Source organism: Hypanus sabinus, chromosome 11 (assembly GCF_030144855.1).
Source record: "Hypanus sabinus isolate sHypSab1 chromosome 11, sHypSab1.hap1, whole genome shotgun sequence".
NCBI classification, from domain to species: domain Eukaryota; kingdom Metazoa; phylum Chordata; class Chondrichthyes; order Myliobatiformes; family Dasyatidae; genus Hypanus; species Hypanus sabinus.
Window position 1 is genome coordinate 70,353,263 of NC_082716.1, and position 21,458 is coordinate 70,374,720.

Genomic DNA, 21,458 nt, shown 5'->3' on the forward strand with positions numbered 1-21,458 from the left:
GATTGTGAGTTAACCCTGATAATTGTAAATGGTCAACAGCAGCCCAGAGATGACTTGTAAACAAAGCTGGCAAACTTCTGAGCAATTTTAATATAATATTTCAAAGCTGCAATGATCACCATATTATTTCTTGTGCACAATTTCTCCAGGAATGACTAGCATCGATCAGCTGCTGATGCAATTGTTGCAAACAGATTTCTACTCCTTGTCTACATGCGAAGATAAAGTCCTCTCGATAGACCACCACGGCCTGCACTGAGACCCTGTACCACTTCCAATCTCTCTCCAATCTGAGGAGCACTCATCTACTCGGACCTACTGTTTCCTGTTTGACAACAGAATCGAAAGGCACAGGGTGCTCTATTGCAAGGAAAGGTCCAAGCTCCATTGTCAGTTAAAATTAGTGTGATTTTTAATATTTCCTCATGGAAAGGAACATGAGAAAGATAAATATAAGCACACTTTTTGAAGAAGCAATTATAACTGCATAGGAATGTGGCAGATTAACCATATCCAGATTTTCAAAACACTACTGATAAGGTACTTCAAAAGAGATTTGCAGAGTAAGTTTCAGAGAAAGAGTTGAAGCGAAAATGTAGACTTAAACACAAGAGATCCTTCAGATGCTGGAAATCCAGACCATCACACGCAAAATACTAGAAGAATTCATCAAGTCAAGCAGCAGCTATGGAAATTAATAAACGGTTAATGTTTTGGGCTGGTGTCCTTAATCTGGATAGAAAAGGAAGGGGGAAGATGCCAGTGCAAACTAGAAGGTGATAAGTGGAAAAGGCAAAGGGCTGAAGATGAAGGAATATGATAGGAGAAGGGAATAAGGATGGACACCAGGAGGAGGTTATATGCAGGTGAAGAGATGAAGTAAGAGGTTAGAGTGGGAATGGAAGAAGAGGAAAGGAAAAATATTAGTGGAAGTTGGAGAAATTGATGTTCAGGTTGGCTACTTAGGCAGAGTATAAGGTGTTGCTTCTCCAACCTGATAGTGGCCTCATTGTGGCAGAAGAGGAAGCCATTGACTGACATGACAGAATTGGAATGTGGATTGAAATTAAAATGGTTGGCCACTGGGAGATTCTGTTTTTTTTGTGTGGATAGAGCTGAGGTGCTTGACAAAGTGGTCTCCCAGTCTATGTCGAGTGTCACCAGTGCAGGGGTGGCCAGATCAGGACCATGGGATACAGTAGATGACCCCAGTGGATTGAAGATGAAGTTTTGCCTGACCTGGAAGGACTGCTTGGGGCCTGGAATGGAGGTGAGGGAGGAGGTAAATGGGCAGGTGTAGCACTACTACCTCTTGCAGGGGTAAATGTCCGGAAAGAGATTACTGTGAAGAGACAAATTTCAAGGGAATCACAGAAGGAACAAGCCCTGCAGAAATAGGAGAGTGGTGGGGGGGGTAAAGATAAGTTTGGTGGTAGAACCTGGTGAAGATGGCAGAAGTTGCAGAGAATGATGTGTTAGATGCAAAGGCTTATGGGGAGGTAGGTGAGGAAAAGAGGAACTCTGTCTCTGTTGAGATGATGGGAAGATAGGGTGAGCGTGGCTGTCTGGGAAATGAAGGAGATGCAGGTGAGGGCAACATCAATAATGGAGGAAGGGAAACCCTTCTCTTTGAAGAAGGAGGACATCTCAGATGTCCTGGAAAGGAAAGCCTCAATCTGGGAACAGATGCAGCAGAGATAAAGGAACTGTAAAAAAGGCTTCGTATTTTTACAGGAGACAGAATGAGGAATGGAAGAAGAGATATGGTAAAGATAACCGTCGGAATCAGTCGGTTTATGAAAGTTATCGGCAGACAGTTTGTCTCCAATGGTGTCAACAGAGAGATCGAAAAAGGGGAGAGAGGAGTCAGAAATAGACTAAGTGATTTTAAGGGCAGGGTGGAAGTTGGAGGCAAAGTCGACCAATTCAGTTGTCAGTGCAGCATAGAAAGATTTGGGGAACATCATCAAGGAATGCTTGGAACATGGACCGTTCCACGGAGCCAATGGAAAGTCCGCCGTAGCTGGGGCCCATACTGGTCCCTATGACTACACCGTGAGTTTGGAGAAGGGGGAAAAGGCCAAAGAGAAGTTGTTGACAGTGAAGCCCTGATCTGCCAGGCAGAGGAGAGTGGTAGTGGAGTGGAACTATTTGGGTCTGTGGTCAAGAAAGAAGCAGAGATATTTAAGACTTTCTTGATGGGGGGATAAAAGTGTGTAGGGTCTGAAGATCTGTGGTGAAAGTGAAGCAATCAGGGCTAGGGAAACGAAAGTTGTTGTTGAGAGCATGAGAAATGTTGTGGAGATGGATGAAAAAGGACTAAATCAAGGAGGATAAAATGGAGTCAAGGTATGTGTAATTAAGTTCGGGGGTAGGAGCAAGCAGAAACAACGAGTCTACCCAGACACTTAGATTCAATTCCCTGGCCATAACTGTTCATTAATTTCTATAGATGCTGTCTGACCTGCTAAGTCCTTTAAACATTTTGAAAATGTAGACTTGTTTACTGGTCTGGTGAATCACTTTTCTGGAACTGTCAGAATCTTTTGTTTTAATTTTCATCATTCTACTCTTCTCTCAGTTAGCCTGAAAGTCACCAACCTGCTCAAGAAAGTCCCAAGTCTCTCGGTCTCCATGTCTGGAGACAAACTGTCAGCTGACATCTTTTATAAACCTGCTGATTCTCATGATTAACTTGACTATACCACTTCCCACCTTGTCTCCTGTATTTCCTTTTCTCAGTTCCTTTGCCTCCCCCGCATCTGTTCCCAGGATGCGGTTTTCCGTTCCAGGGCATGATCGAGGCACGACTGTGGAAGTGTGTGGTTGTCAGCGAGTTAGACTGGTGGGAAGGATACAAAAGGAGATAGTTTTTTCTTCGGAGGTTTGATCGAGGCATGACTGCACAAGTGCACAATTGTCAGCGAGTTAGACCAGCGGGAAGGATATAAAAGAAGACAGCTTCATAAAATGGGTGCAAGAGTAGAGGGAGACAGAGTAGGAGGGCTTTGGTTCAACAGGGCTTCGGTGATAATGGGTCAAGGTGAGGAAAGCTACTTGTCAGGTATTGGAAGTATGTCAGTGTTCTGTACTGGGTGTCAGATGTGGGATGTCTGGGAGACTCCCAAACTCCCGAATGGCCACTTCTGCGCCAGGTGCGACAGCTGCAGCTCCTTAGGGACCGTGTTAGGGAACTGGAGATGTGGCTCAATGACCTTCATCTGGTCAGGGAAAGTGAGGAGGTGATAGAGAGGAGCTATAGGCAGTAGTCACACTGGAGCCTCGGGAGACGGATAAGTGGGTAACAATCAGGAGAGGGAAGGGCAAGAGTCAGATACTTGAGTACCCAGTAGCTGTCCGCGCCTTGACAATAAGGACTCCTGTTTGAGTACTGTTGTTGGTGGGGGGGGGGGGTGTTGACAGTCTACCTGGAGAAAGCAACAGTGGTTGCACCTCTGGCACAGAGTCTGGCCCTGTGGCTCAGAAGGGTAGGGGAAGGAAAAGGGTGGCAGCAGTGATAGGGGACTCTATAGTTAGGGGGTCAGACAGACGATTCCTCGGACGTAGGAAAGAAACATGGATGGTAGTTTGCCTCCCAGGTGCCAGGGTCCAGGATGTAACCGATCACGTCGACAATATCCTGAAGTGGGAAGGAGAACAGCCGGAAGTCATGGTACATATTGATACCAATGACATAGTAGGAAAAGGGAGAAGGTCCAGGAAACAGACTACTAAGGGTTGCTCTCAGACTGATGGTTTGAGATGAGTCTACTTTAATACAAGAAGCATCCTAAACAAAGCGGATGAGTTCAGAACATGAATCAGTACTTGGAGATATGATGTTGTGGCCATTACAGAGACTTGGATGGCTGAAGGGCAGGAATGGTTACTTCCGGCCTTTAGATGTTTCAGAAAGGACAGGGAGGGAAGCAAAAGAGGTGGGGGTGTGGGACTGTTGATCAGAGATAGTGTCATGGCTGCAGAAAAGGAGGAAGTTATGAAGGGTTTGTCTATTGAACCTCTGTGGGTGCAAGTTAGGAACAGGAAGGGATTAATAACTCTATTGGGTGTTTTTTTTTATAGACCTCCCAATGATAACAGGGACACTGAGGAGCAGATAGGGAGACAGATTCTGGAAAGGTGTAATAATAAAAGGGTTGTTGTGGTGGGCAATTTTAGTTTCCCAAATATCGATTGGCACGTTCCTAGAACGAGGGGTTTAGGTGAGGTGGAATTTGTTAGGTGTGTTCTGCAATAGATAAGCCTACAAGAGGAGAAGCTGTACTTGATCTGGTATTGGAAAATGAACCTGGTCAACTGTCAGGTATCTCAGAGGGAGAGCATTTTGGAGATAGTGATCACAATTCTATCTCTTTTACCGTAACATTGGAGAGGGATAGGAACAGACAAGTTAGGAAAGCGTTTAATTGGAGTAAGGGGAAATATAAAGCTATCAGGCAGGAACTTCGAAGTATAAATTGGGAACAGATGTTCTCGGGGAAATGTATGGTAGAAATGTGGCAAATGTTCCGGGAGATGTTGGCGTGATGTTCTGAAGAGGTAATTTCCAATGAGACGGAATGCATGGTAGGAACCGTGGTGTACAAAAGCTGTTGAAAATTTAGTCAAGAAAAGCTTACAAAAGGTTCAAAAAACTAGGTGATGTTAGAGATCTAGAAAATTATAAGGCAGCAGTTCAATGCAATACATAATCTAGCAGAGAAGAAAAATAAATAAAATAAAACAGAATAATAAATAAAAAAGTATATTGAATTGATTTTTAAAAATGTGCAAAAACAGAAATACCGTATATTAAAATATAGTTAGGTAGTGTCCAAAGCTTCAATGTCCATTTAGGAATCGGATGGCAGAGGGGAAGAAGCTGTTCCTGATTCACTGAGTGTGTGCCTTCAGGCTTCTGTACCTCTTACCTGATGGTAACAGTCAGACAAGGATATGCCCTGGGTGCTGGAGGAGTTTAATAATGGATGCTGCCTTTCTGAGACATCACTCCCTAAAGATGTCCTGGGTACTTTGTAGACTGGATGGAGCTGACTAGATTTACAACCTTCTGCAGCTTCTTTCGGTCCTGTGCAGTAGCCCCTCCATACCAGACAGTGATGCAGCCTGTCAGAATGTTCTCCATGGTACAACTATAGAAGCTTGTGAGTGTATTTGTTGACATGCCAAATCTCTTCAAACTCCTAATAAAGTATAGCTGCTTTATGACTACATTGATGTGTTCGGACCAGGTTAGATCCTCAGAGATCTTGATAAACCAGTAACTTGAAGCAGCTCACACTCTCCACCTCTGATCCCTCTATGAGGATTTTTGTGTGTTCCTTTGTCTTACCCTTCCTGAAGTCCACAATCAGCTCTTTTGTCTTACTGACGTTGAGTGCAGATGTTGTTCCTTAAGTCAAGAAAAGGATTTGAGATAGCTTGGGAAATTATAGACTGGAGAGTCTTACTTCAGTGGTTGGTAAGTTGATGGAAAAGACCCTGAGAGGCATGATTTATGAACATTTGGAGAGGCATAACATGATTAGGAATAGTTAGCATGTCTTTGTGAAAGGTAGGTCATGCCTAACGAGCCTGATTGAATTTTTTGAGGATGTGCCTAAACAAGTTGATAAAGGTAGAGCAGTACATGGATTTCAGCAAGGCATTTGATAAGGTACCCCATTCAAGGCTTATTGAGAAATTAAGGAGGCATGAGATCCAAGGGGATCTTGCTTTGTGGATCTAGATATGGCTTGTCCACAGAAGGCAAAGAGTGGTTGTAAATGGGTCATATTCTGCATGGAAGTCAGTCACCAGTGGTGTGCCTCAGGGATCTGTTCTGGGACCCTTCTCTTCGTGATTTTTATAAATGACCTGGTCGAGGAGTGGAGGGATGGGTTAATAAATTTGATGATGATACAGAGGTTAGGGGAGTTATGGATAGTGTGGAGAGCTGTCAGAGGTTACAGTGGGAAACTGATGAGATGCAAAAATGGGCTGAGAAGCGGCAGATGGAGTTCAACCCAGATAAGTGTGAAGTGGTTCATTTTGGTACGTCAAATATGATGACAAAACATAATATTAATGGTAAACTCTTGGCAGTGTGGAGGATCAGAGGGATCTTGGGGTCCAAGTCCATAGGACACTCAAAGCTGCTGAGCAGGTTGACTCTGTGGTTAAGAAGGCATATGGTGCATTGGCTTTCATCAACCGTGGGATTGAGTTTTAGAGCTGAGACGTAATGTTACAGCTTTATAGGACCCTGGTCAGACCCCACTTGGAGTATTGGGCTCAGTTCTGGTCACCTCACTACAGGAAGAACGTGGAAACTATAGAAAGGGTGCAGAGGGGATTTACAAGCATGTTGCCTGGATTGGGGAGCATGTCCTATGAGAGTAGGTTGAGTGAAATTGGCCATTTCTCCTTGGAGCAATGGAGGATGAGAGGTGACCTGATAGAGGTGTATGAGATGATGAGAGGCATTGTCGTTTGGATAGTCAGAGGCTTTTTCCCAGGGCTGAAATGGCTAACAAGAGAAGGCACAGTTTTAAGGTGCTTGGAAGTAGGTACAGAGGAGATGCCAGGGGCAAGTTATAAACAGCGGATGGTGTGTGCATGGCATGGGCTGCCAGCGACGGTGGTGGAGGCAGATACCATAGGGTGTTTTAAAAGACTCCTGGATAGGTACATGGAGCTTAGAAAAATAGAGGGCAATGGGTAACCCTAGGTAATTTCTAAAATAAGTACATGCTTGGCACGGCATTGTGGGCTGAAGGGCCTGTATTGTGCTGTGGATTTTCTATTTTTCTATGTGTCTATATCCTCCTTCAAAGAACAGAATTTTCCTCCCTCCACTATTGATGCCGCTGTCATCCACATCCCCTCCATTTCCATTCTCACTCACCCCATATTTCTGCCACTGCAATAGTGATAGAGTTCCTCTTGTCCTTACCTATCAGCCTCCACATTTAACACATTATCCTACCCAACTTCCACCTTTTCCAAAGGGATCCACCAAATATATCTTTACCTGCCAATCCCTCTTCGCTTTTCGCAGGAATCCCTCCCTCCACAACTTGCTTGTGAATTTGTCCCTCCCTACTAATCTTCCCCCAGACACTTACCCCTATTATCAGCCTAAGTTCCACACTTGTCCATACACCTTCTCCCTCACCTCCATTTAGGGTCCCAAACAGGTGAGGAAACATTTCACCTGTGAATCTACTGGGTCCACCTATTGTGTCCGGTCCTCCTGTTATGGCCTCCTCTGCGTCGGCAAGACCCATTGTGAGTTGGTGGGCTGCTTCATCAAGCATCTCTAATCCACCACCTCAAGCAGGATTTCCTGGTGGCATAACATTTTAATTCTGATTCCCATTCTCATTCCAAAGGGTCAATCCATGGTCTCCTCTTGTGCCACCCTCAATCTGATAGCATGCATACTAATTTGTACTTCTGATGAACAAATTTTCCCCCTTTCCTCTATTCTTCATGTTGATCTTTCACTTCTGCTCACCTGCCCACTACTTCCCCCTGGGTCCCCTCCTCCTTCCCTTTCTTCTATGGTCCACTCTCCGCTCCTATCAAATTTTTTCCTCTCCAGTCCATGACTTTTCCCATCCACCTGGCTTCAGCTATCAATTTCCAGCTCGTCTCTTTCCTCTTCCCCCACTTTGTTATTCTGGTGTCTTCCCCCTTCCTTCTCAGTCCTGAGGAAGGATCTCGGCTTGAAATGTCGACTGTTTATTCATTTCCATAGATGCTGTCTGACCTGCTGAGTTCCTCCAACATTGTGTGTGTGTGTGTGTGTGTGTGTGTGTGTGTGTGTTTGTGTGGGTGCATACGTGTGTGTGTGTGTGTGTGTGTGTGTGTGTGTGTTGCTTTGGATTTCCAAGCATCTGCAGGTCATCCTGTTTTTGATTTACTGTTCCAATCCTAACATTCCTCTCCTTGTCAGTGCGTGTTTACTTCAAGCAATGTCTTTGGCCATCTTGGGGAAATTCTCATCAACAAGATGCTGTGTGAAAATAGTGCTTTCATGACCAGGATCACTCAGTTCATGTCACAGTCTGGATAGGACCTCACCATTGACAAAGTGTTTTCAAATGTACAATCACACGGTGACAGAAAATCTACCCACTCTGTATCGTGGAAGATGCCACTGCTGGGATTGCTGCTTGAGGTTCAAGGAATGCCAATAACAGTTTGACGCCTTTCCAAGAAAAACATACCCTCCCATCAGGAAAAGCTGGAATTTTCTCAGAACAGAGGTAATTGCTAGCATAACTTTGTTCACTTCTGTTGAATGCAAGTGCTACAGATTTTCCTTCCCATCATTCATAGCAACAGCACTTACACTGCAGCTGAATTCATTGACTGTTAGCTTTAGGATTCTTGTGTCACACTGAACCAGCAGAGACAACTCAAGCTGCACTTACACTTCAAAGACTTTCTATCGTTTCAAAGACACTTCTCTTTTTTTGTCTAAGAAGCAAGCCACAGTGTCGTAGTGCCATGCCTGGCTGTCTGAAGGAGCAACCAAACCAGTCTAATTTCATAATGAAATGCTGAATCCACCCCATATTTCATCCAAGTTCCGATACTTCAGCTGCAGTGACTGCATGCCCGGCATTTCCAGAGACTTTTGACTGTAAATGAAGTTGGATACACTGGACCATATTTGGATAAATGTAATGAAAGAGTGTTTACCAGATATTTTAGATTTTTTCATTAGTATTTTGTGTGTTTGATGTTTGTTTTAAGATGGTGCTGGTGAATCTCAGCAACTTCTGGCTGGTGGCTAATGAAATAAGGAAAACAACTAAATACTTCGTCAATCACCCTTTTCTGGTAAATGATCATCGCAAACAATAGCAAGTAACTTCCCACCTAAATGGCCTCCTTGCTGCCGGCATGAACATTCAACTCACAGACCTCTGTTGATACCCCTGCCCCCCCTTACCCCATCCCTATCTATATTTTAGTCTGGTTCTCTTTCTCTCTCTCTTCCCCTCCTCACTATAATCTCCCCCCAGCCCTACCTTCCTTTCTCCTTTATTTCCCATAATTCTCCACCTTCCCCCTAGCCCATTTCCCTTCAGCCTATCACTTCCCAGTTCTCTACTTCATCCCTCCCCCCCCCACTTCTTATCCCCCCTCGACCATCCCATGTTACTTCACTCCTGATGAAGGGTTTCGGCCCAAAGCGTCGTCACTACCTCCTCCCATAGATGCTGTCTGGCCTGCTGAGTTCTGCCAGCATTTTGTGTTTTTATTTATTTCCAGCATCTGCAGATTCACTCGTGTTGCAAGTAACTTCCCTTTGTTCTTTGAGGCAACTAGATGTGGCAGAACTGAGGTGAGGCGAGGCAGCAGGCTCATTGCTGAGAGTGAGGAATACTTGTGGTCTGATCGATTTAAGCTACAGGCTGAATCAGAACGGTCGGGTACAAGCTGAATTGAGGCAGCGCTGTCCAGGTCCTAGAGCGTACTGAAGTGAATTAACCTGATGTTTGGATGATTTAAGCACCGGGCTGAATCAGAAAATTCGGTACTATAAGACCATAAGATATAAGAGCGGTATTAGGCCATTCAGCCCATCGAGCTTGCTCGGCCATCCCATCATGGATGATCCTAGATTCTACTCAACCCCATACACCTACCTTTTTGCCATGTCCTTTGATACCCTGATTGATCAGGAATCTATCAGCTTTTGCCTTAAATATACCCACAGACTTGGCCTCTACTGCAGACTGTGGCAGTGCATTCCACTGATTCACCATGCTCTGGCTAAAATAATTCCTCCTTACCTCTGTTCTAAGAAGTCACCCCTCAATTTTGATGCTGTGCCCTCTAGTTCTGGATACCCCCACTAAAGGAAACATTCTCTCCACATTCACCCTATCTAGTCCTTTCAACATTCGGTAGGTTTCAATGAGATTCCCCCCACTCCCCACCCCACCCCCCGCATTCTTCTAAATTCCAGTGAGTACCGGCCCAAATCTTCTAAACGTTCTTCATTTGTTAACCTCTTCATTCCGGGAATCATCCTCATGAACCTCATTGGACTCCCTCCAATGACAAAACATCTTTTCTGAGATATGGGGCCCAAAACTGTTGACAATACCTCAAGTGCAGATTGACTAGTGTTTTGTAACTGCTCAGTATTATCTCTTTTCTTTTATATTCTATTCTTCTTGAAATAAATGCCAACATTGCATTTGCCTTCTTTACCACAGACTCAACCTGTAAATTAACCTTTAGGGAGTCTTGCACGAGGACTCCTAAGTCCCTCTGCACCCCTGATGTTTGAACCTTCTCCCCATTTACCTAATAGTCTGCACTATTGTTTCTTTTACCAAAATTTATCCTACATTTCGCAACATATTCCTTTTGCACTTTTTTTGCCCATTCTTTCAATTTGTCTAAGTCCTGCCGCAATCGCATTACTTCCTCAGTACTACCTACCCCACCACCTATCTTTGTATCATCCACAAACTTTGCCACAAAGCCATCAATTCCATTATTTAAATCATTGACAAACAATGTGAAAAGTAGCGGTCCTCATATTGCCTTCTGAGGAACAATACTAGTCACTGGCAGCCAACCAGAAAAGGCCCCAGTTATTCCCATTCGCTACAGGCCGAATCGAGGCAGTGGGATCCAAGCCCTAGATTGTTTCAAAGCGACTGAACCTAACGTTTGGACAATGTAAGCACTGTGCCAGCTTGAAAATGTCAAGGTGTTGGGGCCTGAGGTGAGGAACTGGGCCAGTTCAGTTTGTTGTTCTGCTCTATGCTGAACTAAGGTTCTACAGACAGGCCTGCCTTTGTGAACTTCGGTCCAGACTGCTATTAGCTTGCATTTGTTGTTTGCATGATTTTATTTCTCTGCACATTGAGTGTTTGATGGTCTTCTTTTTAACATTGTTTTTTGAGTTTCTTTGTTTTGTGGCTGCCTGTTAGGAGATGCATCTCGAGGTTGTACATGTTACACACACTTTGATAATAAATGTTTTTTGAACATTGATGTTTTCTTGAAGGGGTTCCATGGTATTTCTTTGTTTCATCGCTGCCTGTGGGAAAACAAATCTCCGAGTTGTATTCTGTATACATACTCCGATGAGAATTGTACTTTAAACCTTTAAACCATTCATGTTTTGAATGCTATAATGTTCTGATATCTACTTTATCTATGGAGGCTTTCGAACTATAGCATCTGCATTATCATGTGGCTCTAATGTACTGCTCCACAGCGAAGTCTCTTCAAGGTATACCTGCTTTGAAGAAGTTTCTCACCTGTCTTCAAAGGGAGTTACATGAATTTCTCCCCCTCTCCACTGTTTTCCACTGCTCTATGACCATGTTCTTATTAAGACCTGCTCCTACATCTGCATGTCCCCCATCCGTATTTGTCTTCACCACCATCTTGTCTTAGATGGTTTCCAGACCTTCTGGTTCAATCCCATCCAGTAACTGAACCTACCTCTATAGTTCTGTCTGGCAGCTTATTGCATAAAGCTCACCATCTTTGGTGTGACAAAGTTTCCCCTTTTGAATCTTTCCTCTTTCACTTTAAGTCCATTTAGTTTTAGACTCCACTTGCCTGGGGAAATGACTATGACCATTCACCTTTTCCATGCCCTTCATGATTTCCTATACTTTAATAAGTTTGCCCTTCGGCCTCCTACATCCCAGGAAAAGAGGCCCCAGCCCACTTAGCATCTCCATATAACTCAAGCCCTCCAGCTCCGGTAACACCTTGTGAATCTTTTCTGCACCCTTTGCAGCTCCCTACATCTGAGTGACCTGAACTACACACAATACTCCAACCGTGGTCCCACCAGTGATTTATATAGTCCCAGCTCCTGTAATCATTCTCCTGACTGATGAAAGCAAGTGTGTCAAATGCACTCTTCACCACCCTGTCTACATGTGTTGCCACTTCCAGGGAACTAGTTAGCTGTTCCTCTCAGTCTCTCCGTCCTACAACTCATCAGGGTTTACCACTTACTACCCTGGTTTAACTCACCAAAACGCAAATGTTAAGGGGAAAAGTATGTTTCCTTGCACTTGAACCACACCACTGCACACTAAATGATGGTATAAAGCCAAGACAAATTTAAATTGTCGACACTGGTTAATTAAAAAATGTTATTTTAAAAACAAATGATTTTCCAAGACTTGCCTTGGTGTGTGATATTTACAGATCCTTTTAACCAGGGCCTTCGTCAGGTTCACTATGCTGTAAGCTTTGGGCATTCTCCCCTGCCAATCCGATCAATTTGGTTTCCTCACACTGATTAAGTTTCCTTCGTTAAAAGCCTGAAAAATCCTTGGCTTTTTGATGCATGTCTCTCAACAATAAATGATTTTTTAGTCATCTGTTGCAAAGACAAACACATCTGTGATGGTGCCAAATGGTATGGTCTGACCAGCACAAGACTGTAAACAATAATTATTCCTAAATCCTGACTTCTGCAGAGCTGTTGCTTGGAGACAACCCTTTAAACAAAACAAAAATGCCTTCATGCTCTCATCCTAAACCTCTATGTTTCTGATGTATAATTTACACAACGAGTTGTAATTCCAGTGTCACAAACAAGCTTTCTATTCTCTCAGAAAATACAATGTTCAGGAACAATGAGTAACTTGTACAATTCAGTTCAAGTCATCAGTGTTTAATTCACTCTGAAGTTCTGATGTTTGAATGGAAACACATTCTAAAACATTCAGGGCTGAGGGCCAATTCTCTTCCTTAGAAATTATCAGAGTCACCAAATAAAGGAAGTTCTACCTCCTTTGTCCTTCTGGCTGTGAAAGAGTTGAAGAGTAGTGGAGTCATTCAGAACAGAAAAAGACCCTTTGGCCCATTAGCTCTGCCCTGACCATCAAACACCCATTTATACTTATCCAATACAAATCCCATTTCATTTTCCCCACTCACTCATAACTCCCAGAACAAATGAAGATATTTGTCCACTGGCTCTCCATTCAAAACGAAAAAGTAATTCATGCAATTGTGAGAAGACCTCCTTCGAGATGCAAGTCTGGCAAAAGATCAAGCAGGGAGGAGGTACTTTGCAAAAAGGGTGGTTAGAAGGAGAAGGGCCAGAGAGATTCAGAAGTAGCCTGGCTTTTGCTTTAGTGTGACATAAATTGACAATGCCCCATCAATGCTGACTTCTGAGTGCATGAAGTTCGAACAGCATTACGTAGCCACGGTTCTTCACCACTTAATACAGGAGCCTGAAGCCAAGATAAATACAGCTGTTGAATGTCTTCCCTGACTGCGCAAATAACAAATCTGGACTAGGCTTTGCACAACTGAGGTAAATTTCTCAAGGACAAGGGTTATGTTTATTCTTGTTGAACAGACAGGTTCCTGATCTCTGCAAACTGGCTCCTTTTCAGTCTTGCCTGTTCTTTTTGCTGCAGTATCCTGATCTGTTATTGTGTTAAAAAACACAGACAAATCACTTTGCCCTGGAGTAGTCTGTACTGGAGCACCATGGTCAAGTTCATCAGGAGGGTTGGCAAACTCAGCTCAAGTTACCTCTTAGGGGAAAAAGTCCAACTGCTGTGTTGACTTTGAGTCAAGTTCTGCACAAAAATCTGCTTTATACATCAAGTAATACTAGTAGCTGTGTAGCAGCACGTACCAAACGACAAATCTAAATATCTCCTTAATGCTTTATTAACTGAGTACACACAGGCACTATTGAAATCAGGAAACCCAAGGCCCTTATCACAAAATGTTGAAAACTGAACAAACTGAGACATTTATGGACTTTAAAATTAAAACTAAAATAAAACTGTGTAGGGAGTAAACTGTGTCAGGGTTGTAATACAAAAAGAGTAACAGAGATGTCTTTTTTGCCTCAGACAGCTCTCTTTAGAGCAAACATTTAGATGATGGTTCAGGCCTGACTTAAAGTGGGCAAACATCCTCTATGCACTGGCTTACTGGACATAAAAGCCAACTTGTGCCATTGCAGCTATCAGACAGAGGTACTCTGGAATCATGTGGTCTTGTGGGCAGTGAGGTCAGACATCACTCAGAGTTTGTGCACCATGCATCATCCTGAGCGGATGTTTAAAGGGAAATGTGTTCCCTCTCTTGAGCAAGGCAAGATTATTTCCGACAATGACAGAAAACACGTCACGTTTCCCACTTCCTATGTCCTGTTTCCACTCTTGGTCTACCAATGTGAACCTCCCTGTGGCATACCAACCTCATGTGCCAGCTGAGAAACAACAGATTAATTCTCAGTGTTATTTGAACAGATTTTTCCTCCCCCTCCAATGTTATTTACAAGAAACAAACAAAAACTTTGCTCAAAAATTGAAATTGACTTAAGTGGGGATTGACTGGGTGGTGCTGGAAAACTTGGATGACAGTACAAGAGAAACTTCTGAAGGTGCATGCAAAATTTCTGGTGTGACCTCATTAATACCATTTCAGGATTAGCTAGCAGCAACTCTAGCATGTAACCAAGAGAACTTTATTTGTGAGTGTCCTGCGACAGTTCAAGCTTGTGTGGTTGCAGTCAGCCTTGCCGTGGTAAGAGGGAAGGGCCGTGTGGTTGCAGTGGTGGTGGAAGCCATTGAACAGGAGCCAGCGGCATGTGCCAATATATGAATAGAGCTGACAAGAGATGGGATGCAGATGATCAGATATGGCAACTCCGGAGACTCTGATAGGTAAATTTCGAGGATGTGCCTTTCCCAAAGGAGACTGGAAACTCCACCAGCCCCACAGGAGGTGGCTGCAAGCTTACTAATATATTCACATTGTTAAGACAATAAACGTGTTATCCAATTCCATTGTTAAACTGTTGCTTCCTCAGCTAATCTCCCTTCTCTCATTCACCTACTATCAATCTTCTTCAATTGGGATCAGGATTTCCTTAGAAGCAAAGAGAAATTGAAGTAGAAATGGGCCATTCAGTTAGTCCAAGCCTGCACTAATATTCGGTGTCCTGTATTCTCAATTTAATTGTGGCTGATCATCTAATTAAATTCTTCCTATTCTAGCTCCGTAACATTTGATAGCTCTTGTGATTAGAAATCTATCTACCTCCATAAGTATGTTTGGCAGTTGGGTCTCTACAGGCCTGTGTCGAAGAGAATTCCACTGTTCACCATCTTCTAAGGGAAGAAATTTCTCCTCACTTTAGTATTAAAGCTCCTATCCTGTCACGACTTCCTCTACACTCCTGAGCTAGGAGAATCATCCTCTCCACATCTGCTTGCTGAAGAATTTTGTAAATTTCAAAAGATACTCTCTTATTTCTCTAAACTCTAGTGAGTACAAATGTAGTTTATTTAATCTTTGCTCAGATGGCAAACCCTCCATCTCAGGAATCAGTCTTGTGAACTTTTCTGAACTCCTTTGTGGCATCTATGTTCTTCTTTTGTCAAAGGGACCAGAGCTGCAAACAGCACTTTGGTCTCACCAAGGCCCTGCAAGGTATTTTTGCTCCTGTACTCCAAACTTCGCCCATCATTCAAATACTCTACCAGCATTTTGCATCTTTCCTGTGCTCTCACAATTTCCCTTCACAAGGGAACTGAACCAGCACACCCAGGCAGATGTTCCTCCCCATTTCTCTCTCTCCATCTCTGTGTCTCATCAAGTGATGCAAAAATCAGTGTCAGCAGTGAAAGGCAGCAGGCATGACCATGGAGGGTTGGGTGATCTGCACTGATGGAAAGGTTGTTACAGAAGGCATTATCAAGCTGCACTTTAAAAGCCCCTATATCCTCCTCCTCATATCTCACTTTTAACTCATCCCACAATCTTGTCTGATCCATAGGTTGCAGGGGATGTATGATGGCAGTTCTTACTTGTTTCCCTCCCTCCTATCACCATTATTATATCCAGGTATCTTTCACCTCTCCAATTGCCAAGATCTTCTAGTTGCCCTGATTCCAGTGGCTCAGTGGACAGGAGAGCAAACCACAAACTCTATCTGTTGTGTTGCACACAGACACCAGCTCAGAAAATGTGGGTGCTGAGTTACCGGGCCCAGGGCAAGGGGAGTCCAGCTAACAGTTCCCCTGAGGGCAAGGTCTTCCTTAGGACCTTTTGGAGTAGACTGGGATAGAAACCTGCAGAAATCCAATGGAAACATTGGTGCTTCTGGCATACTGCTGCTATTGATTTTAAACTATGTCAAGGAGTTTGGTATCATGTAAGTCCAAATTTTGTTTGGTCTGGAGACAATTCATTCTAGTAGGAACATGAGTATTTCCCTCATTGTCAGGACTTGAGCCAATTGTGCTTCACGGTTGAAATCTCAGCTTCTCCACACCATCACTCTGTCAGCCCCTTTCCCATGCAAACCAATGCTTTGCTTGACATTTAAGACTCTATCAGTCTCATATAGCCGGGCAGCTAAAGCTGTCTGCTGCAAGGATTTACTGCTGTATGAAGAATGAGGTATTTCCTCACCTCAGTCGTTAGCAGCAGCTCCTCTGTCCCAACACTCTGCACCAGGTCACTTGACTCCAAACAAAAGAAACATTTCCTTAGCATCAGCTGAGATCAAGGGACCGAGAGATGAAGGTACTGAATGACTTCAATCACCTTTGTTGATCAAAGTGGGGAAAAAACCCTCTGCTGATGAATGAATATTGTATGAAGTTTTCAGATCAAATTCAAGTTCAGTTTGTCATTATTCTACCGTACACATGTATACCACCAGATGAAACAACGTTCCTCCAGACCAAGGTGCACAAGACAGTACATGTAACTCACACACGTAACAGAATGTAATATTACCACAAAATAAATTAAAAATTTATAAGGTGCATATACAATACAATTTAAAATGTGAACAGTATAATACTACCAGCTCTTCATACATGATGAGACCTTGGTCGTGGCAGGGAATCAGTAGTCTTATGGCCTGGGGGAAGAAGCTGTTTCCCATCCTATCAGTACGTCCTAATGCTACGGAATCTCCTGCCTGATAGTAGCAGCTACAAGAGATTGCTGAAAGGATGGGAGGGATCACTGACAATGCTAAGGACCCTGTGCACGTAACGCTTTTGATAAGTATCTGCAGTGGGTGGAAGAGAGACTGAGATCCTCTCAGCAGACCTTGCCATCCTTTGTAGGGGCTTGTAGTTCCAACCAGTAGTAGTTCAGAGAGGGACAAACATTTATTTTAAACAGCTGCAAGTTTGGTCAGCTGGTACCATGACAATGCCCCTGGCTTGGAAAGAAATTAACTTAATCGTTACTGAGTGATAAGTAGTGCTGCAGAAAAATAAGTCAGAATGAATGATGTCATTCAGTCAGTGTGACTTGATTGACAGCTCACAACCTGTACTAGCCTGGGTGTTTTTTTCTGCCTTTGTTCTCAGTGATGGTGGTTATTTTAAGGATCTAATGTCAATGGTCTGGGCGAAAGCTTAGGATGATATCCAGGGTTAAATTACATCAAATACCTGCCTGGTGTAATGGCATCACTGAGGGTAGGTGACTGGCTGAATCACCTCAATGCATTCAACATCAGTGGAGAAAAGATCTATTTCAGAATTATCAACAACAGAAATGGATCCAGTGTCAAAAACCTCTAATACCGTGGAAGATTCAATGTTTTTTCTTTCAAGCCTTCCCTTTCAAATTGATATCTCAGATTACTGAATGCAGAGAAATAAAAACAAAGAATTGAAATGTGATTTTTTTGCACATCGTGCCTTTCATATCCTGTGTCAAAGTACCTTTGTAGTCACTGGTGAATGTGGGGTGAGTTCCCGATTGGCAATGTGATAATCTTTTTGGTGAATTTAGCTGCTAACACACACTATTTGAGTGAAGGGTCCCTCCCTCCCTACCAAGGAGGAGACACTTTCAGCTAAAATAGCTCTTTTATCTTTAGTGATACTTATCTAAGTACAAACAACATTAGAGACCATTTCTAAAACACAATGGATTTCCAAAACACATGTACAATTCCTGTAAGCTAGAGAGACTTACCGGCATGCTGCAGGTGAATGAGTTGTCTGTCCTCAAAATAGAAAGCAGAAGAACAGATTCCAGATCACCCCCATGTTTGATGTTCTTGGACCATCGCCAACAAGTCTGGAATGCACTTATACTGTGAGTTACATTAATACTCTTTCCTTGTCATTTGGGTAACTTCACACACATATGATTTCTTTTCAGGTATCTTTTAACAAACATTGTCTAAAAACTTCTGGAGATAGAGATCCCAGATGCCCACAATTAATGCTCTGGAGTGAAGCTGACTCTCTGAGCACATGAACCTTCCAGCCATTAACAGATCAGCTACTTGATGTTCTAAATGATAGTATCAATCTGGTCTGCAAGCTTCCTTGAATGAAATAAATTATCCAGCATTGTCTGGTTCCAAACAAGCCCAATTAAAATATCCATTGTGTTACACTGTAACTTTTAGCAGTTGGCCCAATGCTATATGCCAATGTCTGCTCTATAAACAGTGATTGTTTGCAAAGCTGTCTTTTTAACCTTAAATTGATAATTGCTTGCTATTTACATTAAGAATTGAAGGTTTTCTTCTATTTCCAACAAGAAAATTTGAAAAAAATAATATTGGTTGGAAGTTTAACTTATTTAAAAACCAATTCTTTGATCTTCAGAAGTGCCAGCTGCTAGTGTTTAGAAAGCTAAGCTTGGTAAAGAATGATAGATCTCCTAGTCCTGGACAGTGAATATCTATCACATCAGAAGATAACTTCCCTGCTCTTATGGGAAATGGTGTCATGGAATCATTTATGTAACAATTAGGACTTTGGTTTAAAGTTACATCTAAAATATAGCATCACATACAATGCATCACTCTCTCAACTCAGTGCCAGAGTGTCAAGTGAAGTAAGTCTTAACTCTGGAAGCTTTACGTTCCTGGGCAAGACTTCAACAATCAACACATGCCTTAATATTGTCTGCTCTTTGCAGAGTCATACAGTCATCCAGCCCAGAAGCAGATTCATCAACCCACTGATTTGAGCTGTCCATCAAGCACCTTTAGACCAAATCCTACACCAATACAATTTTATTCTCTCTCTATTTTCTCAGCTCCAGCCTGACTCCACTTGCCTGTGAGGACCAACTTACAGCTTCAAATTAACCTACCAATGCATGCTTCTTTGGGATGTGGGAGGAAACTGGAACAACCAGACGGACATGCATGCCATCACAGAGAGAACGTGCAAACTCCTCGCAGACAGCACCAGAAGTCTGAAATGAACCCAGGGTGTTGGAGTTCAGAAGCAGCTGCTCCATTAGCTGAAGCATCGTACCACCCACAGTGTATGAACCAATAACACATTGTGTCGATACTTCAGTGCAATAAAACTTCTCAGCATGTAATCAATCAATAATTCTGACCAACCCTCTTCAAAAAAATTAATAGAGCAGGTGAGGACAAGCTTGTTAAAAGATGGAGGTTATGAAAGGGGCATCAAGGCTTGTTAGGGAAAGGAAGTTTATGAGGAGGTGATAGACAGAGGCTACAGGGAGGTGGTCACCCCAAGTCTACCGGAGACAGTTAAGGGGGTAACTGTCAGGAGAAAGAAGGGAGATAGTGGAGAGCACACATGTGGCCACCCCCTCAACAATATATACTCCATTTTGAATACTGTTGTGGGCCGGGACCACCTATCTGGGTGGAAGTAATAGTGGCTGTGCCTCTGGCAGTGAGTCTGGCCCTGTGGCTCACAAGTGTAGGGAACTGAAGAGGATGACAGCAATAATAGGTGACTATATAGTTAGGGGGACAGCAAGGTGATTCTATGGATGCAGAAAACAAATACGGATGGTAGTTTGCCCCCAGGTGATAGGATCTGCAATGTTTCTGAACGCATCCACAATATCCTAAAAAGGGACGGTGAGCAGCCAAATGTTATGGTACAAATTGGTACCAATGACGTAGGTAGGAAAAGGGAGGAAGTCCTAAAAACAGAATACAGGGAGGGAGGAAGGAAGAAGAAGCAGGAACTCAAGGAAAGTAATTTCAGGATTGCTACCTGTGCCATGTGACAGTGACAATAAGAATAGAATGAGGTGGCAGATAAATGTGTGGGTGAAGAATTGGATCAGGGGAAGAGATTCAGATTTTTGGATAACTGGGACCTCTTCTGGGGCAAGTGTGACCTGTAAAAAAGGGACGGGTTGTACTTGATTCGAGGGTGACCAATATTCTTGTGGACAAGTTTACTAGAGCAGTTGGGAATGCTTTAAACTAATATGGCAGGGGACTGGGTGCCAGTATGATAGAACTGAGGATGAGCCCCCAGGATTACAAGTAGATGATCTGTGTAACATGAATGTAAGGAAGGACAAACCAATGATTGGCTACAAATGCAGACAGTGCAAAGAGCTCAATTGTACCACAGAGGCAAAATTCAAAAAGGGTGAAGAATGCAGGAGTGGAGGTGCTGTATTTAAATGCATGTAGCATTTGAAATAAGATGGACAAACGTGGTGCAATTAGAGATTGGTTGCTATCATGTTGTGGGCATCACTGAGTCATGGCTGAAAGAATGGATGCTTAACATCAAAGGATATACCTTGGATCTAAAGGACATACAGGAAGGAATAGCGGTGGTGTGGCTCTGTTGGTAAGAGATGGAATTACATCTCTAGAAAGAGGTTACATAGGATCAGAGAACGTTGAATTTATGACCATGGAGTTAAGAAATTGCAAGGTTAAAAAATGCATTATGGGAATCATATTTTGGCCTCCAAATAGTAGTCAAAATTTGGGATTGAGATTGCAAAGGAATCTGGAAAAGGCATGTAATAAGGGTAATGTCACAATTGTAATGGGGGACTTCAATATGCAAGGGGATTGGGAAAATCAGATTGGTGTTGGATTGCAAGAGAGGGAATTTGTTGAATGCCTATGAGATAGCTTTTTAGAGTAGCTGGTGCTTGAGCTGACTCAGGGAGAGGCTATCTTAGATTGGGTGTTGTGTAATAACCCAGATCTTATTAGGTAGCTTAAAGTTTTGAACACAGTTGAGGAGGACAACCATGGCAATTGGGCCTCTGGCACAGAGTCTGGTTCCGTGGTGCAGAAGGGAAAGAGGAAGATGAGAAATGCCGTAGTCATAGGGGATTCCATAGTGAGGGGAATAGACAGGAGGTTCTGTCAGCCTGGTAGAGATACCCGCATGGTGTGGGTGCCAGGGTGCGGTATGTCTTGGAGAGAGAATTCAGGGAGTTAGGTAGGATGTCTAGGGTAGTAATCTCAGGTTTGCTGCCTGTGCCACATGCTAGTGAGTGCAAGAATAGCATGATCAAGCATATTAATGTGTGGCTGAGAGACTGGTGTAGGGGGCAGGGATTCAGATTCCTGGATCATTGGGGCCTCTTCTGGGGGAGGTACAACCTGTACAAAAAGGACGGGTACACCTGAACCCAAAGGAGTCCAATATCCTAGAGGGCACATTTAATAGAGC